The sequence below is a fragment of the Neofelis nebulosa genome, chromosome 17 (assembly GCF_028018385.1).
Source record: "Neofelis nebulosa isolate mNeoNeb1 chromosome 17, mNeoNeb1.pri, whole genome shotgun sequence".
In the NCBI taxonomy this organism is placed as follows: Eukaryota; Metazoa; Chordata; class Mammalia; order Carnivora; family Felidae; genus Neofelis; species Neofelis nebulosa.
In genome coordinates, this window is record NC_080798.1 from 51,704,801 (window position 1) to 51,713,388 (window position 8,588).

Here is an 8,588-nt window from a genome sequence, read left to right on the forward strand (position 1 = left end):
ACGAGGATGACTCTGCTGGGGAATCCAGCCTCACTGGTGCCCCCACACAGACTCACTGACCTGTGTGTGTTCGTGGAAGTGCGTATCGTCAGCTGACCTTGCCAACACCACCACCGCCATGACATCAGTACAGTAAGGATGAAACTCAGACACTAGAGGCTTGTAACAAGTTTCTATGAGGAACGCTGTCAAAGAGAAAGGAGCTAGACCTCAGACTACCCCAGGATCGAATCCAGGAAATGTTCGTCCTGATTGTGAATCCACAGGGCAGAACATGTATCACTTCCGTCCCTCGCAGCTTTCTATTTAAAATAGGAATAACTTTGACTTCCCAGAGGGTTATGAGCAATTACATAATTATTAAATTATTAAAACATATAGAGGGCATGGAGCAGTGCCCAGCACATAATGCATGTGGCTCTAGTGTTATTTTTGTTCGTGTACTTATGCTAATTACTATGATTCTTATATGTGAGGAACAAAATGGCAGAACTTGTTGACATTACATTATAAAAAAGGTTACATTTCATTCACATCTCTCAAAAACATGTAGAGTATGGCTTATCTAAGCCCGTTTATAGGAGCATCTTCATGTTTGCAGAAGAACTAATAGCAATAAAAAAAGAACGAATAGCAATTATACAGGTAAGGTAATTACAATGTCAATGAAAGCATCACATGTATGCTTATTTCAACTGGTGATGGTAGAGCACAAGATTATCGTGGTACCGACCATTGCTGTAAAGATGGCATGACGCACATAAACAGTGAAGGATGGCATCACCACTTTGGTGAGGAAACAAGGTGCTGTCCTAACAATGACCTCTCTGTCACACAGGTGTCACACAGGCCCATGCCCTGACAGGTGATCGGTGGAGGTCACACGCAGGACAAAGCCAGTGTCCCAGCCCAGCCCTCGTGTCAGGGCTGGGCAGATGCTCGCGCGGATGGTCTGCCCCAGCCTGTGCCCTACCCAGTGCACATCCAGGAATAGACATGAGATCGCACTTGGGTCAGTGATTGTGTCTCTTCGCCCCACCTCTCCCCAACCCCAGGATGGCACATGGTAGCCTCACCCTTGACCGGACCATGCCCTCTTGTGGGTGAGGAATCTAGATTTAGCCTTAAAATGGTCTATGCGAGGGGGACTCTGCCTTCTTCTGAGCCATCTACCTGCACCAGCAGCCTTCACGTCTCATCACTACATAGGAGATCAGTCTCCTCACTTCTCTCCCGCGAAGGAAAGTCACAGGCATGTCAGGGAAAGACTACCATATACCTGACACACATTTGGCCTGGCCCCACCCCTCAGTCTGTGTCCACTTAGGCACACTCAGTGTCTGTTAAGTGACAGACTCTTATTATCAGTTCAGGTCATGATCTCACGATTTCGTGAATTTGAACCCCATGTTGACCTCTGCACTGGCAGCATGGAGCCTGCTTGGGATTCTCTCTCTCTCTCTCTCTCTCTCTCTCTCTCTCTCTTTCTCTCTTTCTGCCCTTCTCCCACTCACGATGTCTCTGTCTCTCCCAAAATAAATAAATAAACTTAAAAAAAAGAGCACAGATCATGTTTTTCCTAAAATTTTTCCTGTTTAATTTTATTTATATTCTTAGCCTGATTTATGGGAAAATTAGATGCAAAATGAAGATAACTGAATCCTCTATGAGCATTTGATGTGCATGACGGCCATTTTCAGTTCTTGTGTCCTCATCTGCTTTACGTGCCCCTGCTGACATCACCACTACCCAAGTATCAATATAATATTGACAGAACATGGAAGTATATTCAAGATCCCTCAAAAATTTTCCTTTAATCACTCTGTGGAAAACAATGTTGAAATGAATAAAACTAGCCTCAAACTACCTTAATCAAATCCAAGACATGTTTCTTCCAGGTTATGGCGTCTTGGAACAGGACCCTTATCTCCGATCCTGAAAATATAGAGTTAAAATTAAAACATGGAAAGCACATGGAGAAGAAGTATGTGGCACACATTAATGACTCAATATATGTTGCTGGTTTTGTTTTTGTAAATCTTCAAAATAATTATGTATTAGCTCCTCTTACCGCTGTGACAAGGCACCACAGCCTTTGCAGTTTAGCACAACACAAATGGGGGCGCCTGGGTGGCTTAGTAGGTTGAGTGTCCGACTCTTGATTTTGGCTCAGGTCATGATCCCAGGGTTGTGGGATTGAGCCCCGCGTCAAGCTCTGCGCTGAGCATGGAACCTACTTATGATTCTCTCTCTCTCCCTCTGCCCCTCTCCCCTGCTCTCTTTACCTAAAATAAAAAATAAAATAAAACAACACGAATGTATTATCTTATAGTTTTGTAGGTCAGAAGTCCAAAACAGGTCCAAGCAGGCTAACACCAAGGTATTAACAGGGTTGTTTTCCCTCTGGAGATCCTAGGGAAGAATCTGTTTCCTTGTTTTTTGAGGATTCTATAGGACACTGTCATTTCTTGGCTTTTGGACTTCTTCATCTTCAAGGCAAGGAACATAGCATCTCTCTGATGTCCTTCTTTCATTGTTAAATCTCATTTTGAGTACAGCCAGGACAGGTTCTATTTTTAGGACTCGTATTTTAAGATTGGACCAATCTGTGTAGTCCAGAAAACCTCTTCCTTCCATAGATCCTCAAACTTAATCACATGTGCAAAGTCCCTTCTGCCACGTAAGATGACACTGACTGGATTCAGGAGAAAAAGTAGAAGTTGTTAGGGGTTATCATTCTTCTTACTTTCATCACGCTGTATTAGGAATAAAATTGCAGCAGTAATTAACATTGCTTTACAAATGAAATTCTGACTCATTAAAAAAGAAAACCCTCCAAAGTATGAATTGTCTAACCCTGCTTTGCTAGAAAATCTTTATTTTAAAGCACTATGAATTTAAATAATATAAATAAAAAAGAATGAGGTGGGAAGAGCAATTGAATGAACGTATAGATAGAATCTGTCAACATGATGAGATTTTGACATTCCTTGTAATTTACTGATATTTGAACTTCCTTGAGTTTATTGATGCATCATCCAGAGAAAGAATTGTGTACACATCTACTTATTGCAACAAACCACCTCTCATTCACTGCAGCACCCAGACCAAGAGAAAGTCATGAAGGTACTTGAAATGCTTCAGTGACTCATGGGCTGCAGGAAGGACTAAGCACTCCTTGGGAATGTCATGGTCTTAGACCTTCGGATGTGCATGAGATGGCATGATGTGGGAGAACTGGAAGATGCGTTCAGCCTTGACACCAGGAGGTGCAAGTGCTGGTCTCTTCCAGGTGTAGGGGGCACAGCAAGCCATCAGGAAGGATGGGGTGCACAGCGCCATTACATTACGATGTGAACCGAAGTCATATAAGAGCCATAACAATATGGGGAGTGAAGGAACCTCAGCAAAGTTAACCCCCAACCCTCTTTCTCTGAGTCCGACTCCTTTCGGAATAGAGAAATGGGGTGAGTCAAGCGCACAGTGGCTGGGCCAACAGCCACCAGAGAAGGAGCATTGTTCAGGTTAAGGGAGTAAGAAACATGGAGAGGAAACAGACAATAAGAAAGTAAAAACCAGCACTGGGGCCTGGCGACAGAAACTGTGGAGAGGTTACTCAAACTAGGGTTACATCCTTCGCCACCTTCTTGCACAACCTTCTGTCTGGTCTTTGTTGACCTCTCTGCGAGAAATCATATCATACCAGGTCAGGTGTAATTTATTACCACCCAAATCACCATGCAGGAACAGATGCTACAGCATACAGCAAAAGGGGTCAGTGCAATGTGTCCAGATGTCCACTGACAGGCACACACTGCTTGGAGGTCGTAGGTGTTCAGTCCCAGAGGCTCAGATGTCCTGATGTAGGTACCAAAGGAGCCCAGGGCTGCCAGAGCTGTGAATACAGCTACCAGGGGGTGATTCAGTGGGTGAAATGCCTGCAGCGACGGGCACTGTGGTGACTTGATGCCTGCATGGGACCCAGGATGCAGGGGTCTGTTCTGTGAGATAATATGACAAGAAACCTGGCAGGGGTCAGCACAGCCCCAGAGAGGAAATCTCTGTAGGAAAGCCAAACTCATTGATCTTATAAAACAGAATCACTGACTTAGCTAATTTGAAGAGATCGTTTGTCCCTCGGCCCTTTTGATCACCTATGAGGAGAAAGCGTGTGGGGGAACAGAAAAGAAACTAAAGAACTTTAGTGGAGCAGGCAAAAGAGCCCTGATACTTCACCAGGACTGGTTGGGTGCCGGAGCCCCTCCTGTGTCCCTCAGCCACAGCGGTTGAGGGGGTGTGGGGGACTTAAGGATGGGAAAGTGTCCTTGGGGTTCTATTCCTCTTGTCAAACACCTGCAGCTGCCTTTTTCACCCATTCTCTGACATCAGTATTTGACATCAGTATTTATCTGTATACTGACACCAGCAGAGTATCACTGTAACATGGCCAAACATGGAATCTAGAGACTTGCAACAACTTTCTGTTTAATCACCCAGGGTAGAACAATGTAGACATGAATGGAGCCAGGCGTGAAACTACCCTACGACCAAACCTAGGCTATGTTCCTTCCTAGGTGTCTTTCCTCAGGACAGGACATTCATCCCCTCTGTCCCTCAGATTCTTTAATGCGATAGGAGAATAACTTTGTCATCCAACATCACCGGGAATACAGTGTTAAGTAACTTAAAGCACACAGAACACACAAGGCTGTGCTGGGTACATGTTAATCCCTCAGTGCCTGTTGCTATTATGATTGTTGTTACGAATTGCTTCATATTATTATGTGCTAGTTTACTCTTGCTATGTATACAACGTAATACCACAACCTTAGCCACACAAATAACACGGATTTAATATCTTACATTTCTGTATGTCAGAGCCTCAACCAGGCTCAAATCAACATATGAGCAATGCTGCCTTCTCTTCTGGAGGCTCTTCTGGAGTATCTGTGCTTTGTGACATTTCAGAGGCTGACAGCATTCCTTGGCTCTTGGCCTCCTGTGTTCATTTTCAAAGCCAACCGTGTAGAATCTCTTTGACTCATTCCATTTCCATAACTATTTAGGATTCAATTAGGGAAATGTTCTCCACTTTTAAGGACTCATATCATTACACTGAGCCACTGGATAACCCAGGGTAAATCTCAATTCAAATACCTTCACCTAATCATGACTGCAAAGCCCCATTTACCATGTTAGGCCATATATTCACAGGTTCAAGGGATTGAGATGTGGGCACTTTTAGAGAGCCATTATTTTGAATGCTCAATGTTACTAATACTAATATTTATTAGGAATAAAATTGCAGTGATAAATAATAAGCCTTTACAAATGAGGTTCTACCCCCATTTAAGCTGAAAGAAGGAAAGAAAGAAAGAAAGAAAGAAAGAAAGAAAGAAAGAAAGAAAGAAAAAAAAAGGAAGAAAGAAAAAAGGAAGAAAGGAAGGAAAAAGAAAAAGAAGAAAGGAAGAAAGGAAGGAAGAAGGAAAGGAAAGAAGGAAGGAGGGAAGAAGAAAGGCAGGAAGAACTGGGGTGCTTTCTGGAGGAGAAGAGCCTATGAACCCAACCAGGCCTTCCCCTCAAGGCTGGGCAGACACTCAGTGGATGGTCTTCCCCAGGCTCTCAGTGCACCTCCACAAATAGTCATGAGATCGCACACAAGTCAGTAATTGTGTCTGTTCACCCCACCTCACCCCAGCCCCGGTATGGCCACACAGCAGGCTCACCCTGGGTCAGGCCATGCTCTATTGTGGAAAAGGAGTCTGGATTTAGTCTTTAAAGGGGGACCTCTTCTGCTTCCTTCTGAGCCATCTGCCCTACACTAGCAGTCTTGTATTCTTTGTTTCAAAACAGGAGATCAACCTCCCCAACCCGCGACCAGGGCCAGACAGATAGGGGAATGTCACAGGCATGTTGGGAAAAAATCACCACAATTCTGGTACCAACATTTGGCCTGCCCATGCCCTTCGGGCATGTGTATCCTCTGTGGAGACAGAGTCCTCAACCTTGGACTGGGCCCACCACGAGTCCAGAGTCCTCTTCTTGGAGCCACAGGGATTTTGACATTTGTAACCAAAACTACTATAACATTGTATGCTAACTATACTTCAGTCAAGAAAAAAGAGAGAGAGAAAACATTAAGCAGTGTTCATGCCTTTCCTGTTGTGGTCTTAGCTCGGAGTTGTCTGTATCTCACACTCTCTTTAGGTCCACAGTCTTATTGCCCTTAGTGGGGAGAGATGGTGTGATTTCAAGCAAAAAGGAACAGACACAGGGATATGGTTCTTAGATGAAGGAGAGACTGAAGGAGGTTACAAAAAGGAATTGAGTGAAGTTACAGAGGGTGTTTCTGGACAGGTGAGGGCTTTTTTTTTTTTTTTAATCCAGGAACTTGGTAAAGTTTAATGATATACAAACTATATTAAGAAATGTGTTTGTGTGACAGGGGTACATCTGTGTGAGTTTTTTTGTTAAGTTTATATTCACTCCTATAGGACATGGTACCATCAACGGGTAGCATCTTGCTACCAGAGCAAGAGAAAGTCCATGGGGAACACCTCAAGAACAACAGTACTTGATGGTGCTAGGAAGGTGGCATGGTTTGGAAAGGATGTTGACATCCGTAGTCTGGTAGAATTGTGGGAACTAGCATGTTTGCTGGGGAGGGTTGCTTGTTTGGAGAGATTGGTGGCTCTGAGTAATTTGTCAGTTCATATTTTGGGAAAGTTTGGATATGTTGATTTAAGGAAGGCAGGAAATTGAAAGTGACTGTGGGTTTGAGGATTTTGATGGACTTGGAGATTTGGCATTGGGGACATGTGGAATTAGGGGGATGGGACAAGTATCTGGAGACTTTTGAATAAATTCGCCATTTGGGGTGAAATTTGCAAAATTTGGTGGATTGGTTCAGGGCTTGATAAACTTGAAGTTATGAGATTGGTGGTTTGGGGGAGGTAAGTAGACATGGGGATTTGAGCTTCATGGAAAATTTGGGACTTGAGGAGCTTGAAAAATTTGGAAATATTGAGGCCTTGAGGGAGGACAAATGTTTGGAGAGTTTGATGGGTTTGAGCACGTGGGTATATTCCGGCAGTATGGTGTGTTTAGGAAGTTTGCAGGGTTGGGGAGGCTGAGTGGCATAAGGATATTGGTGGGTTTGGGGCAGTTGATGGGCATGGGGCACTGTTGAGCTTGAGGAGGTTGATGAGCATGAAACATCGGTGAATTTGGGGAATCTGAGGTTTTGGTGTGTTTGGTTTTAGAGGCTAGAGTTTTTGGAAGATTGCTGATTTGTGGAAGGTGGCAGCTTTAGGGATGTGGGTAGATTCATGGATGCTGGGTTGTGTGGCATGATTAGGTGCTTTGGACATTTTCTTGGCTTGGAAGAGTGAGAGTTCTGGGAACACTGGTGGGTGTGGTGAAGATGGGGTCTGGGAGAGGTTATCGGATTTGGGGAGGAATAGTGTTTGGGGAGGTTTTTGAAATTGGCAACATTGAATATTTTATGGAGGGTGATGACTTAAGGTGTGCTTAAGGGCTTGGTTAAATGAGATTTGAGTATTTCAGAAATGTGAAGAAATTGGTTGCCTTGTGCAGGATGGTAGGCTTGGGAATGGGGTTATACCTCTGTTGGGTGAAAGAGAGTGGAGTGCAGAAGGCTATGAATTTGTGATTCCATTTACATTGATTAGTTCCAAAGGGTAGGCTAATCTTGCTCAAGTTTTGCACTTGATGGATGCAGGACAGGGGGTGTTCAATTGAAAACTATGTATCTAGGAAAGCATCCAACCCTTTCCCCATGGAAGAGTGTGGTAAATGTAGCTAAGATCATCATACCTCTGTTCCTTATTTCTATTCCCAACCCAGTTTGGAGAAGATAATAAGATCAGGGGAATCAAAGACAAGAAGAGTGGCAAGATAGAGAAAGAAGAGGCAAAGAACTGGGGGCAGGGAGAAAGGGCTGAATAGACAGAGCAGAGAACAGCAAGACATGGCAGGGAACAAAAAGTAGGAGCAGGGAGCAGTGGTACAAATCAGAGAAGAGAGCATGGAACAAGGTGAGGGAGCATAGACAAGAGAGAAGAAGCTGGGAACAGAAGAGGGATAGGAAATAGGGAAATGAAAACCACAAATGTTCCTGCACTGCAGGTACAGCTGAGGGAGCCAATCACAGCACAGATACACTACAAGTTGCCTTGTTTTTGCACATAGTTGTGTTCTTCTTCCACTCCAATTTCCACTGTATATATTCAAATTCAATTTCCCAGCACTCAGGAAGTCTAGAATCGTGGGAGAGTTATCACAATGTATCCAGAGAGGTACAGGTAGGTTCCTAGTGTGGTTTATCACAATGTATCCAGAGACGTACAGGTAGGTTCCTAGTGTGGTTTATGCATTGTCGGTTCCAGAGGCTCAAGACAACCTGGGACAAGTTTAGAAGTAGGAATGGTTGTACAGCCCTGGGAACAATGTGCTAGTGACCTCATGGAAAAAAAAAAAAATCCTTAGAAAGGCACTCTTTCCAGGACTTGTGGGTAGAGCCCAGTACGGAAATGTTTGTGCAGAAGACGAGAGGGCACCTTGAGATT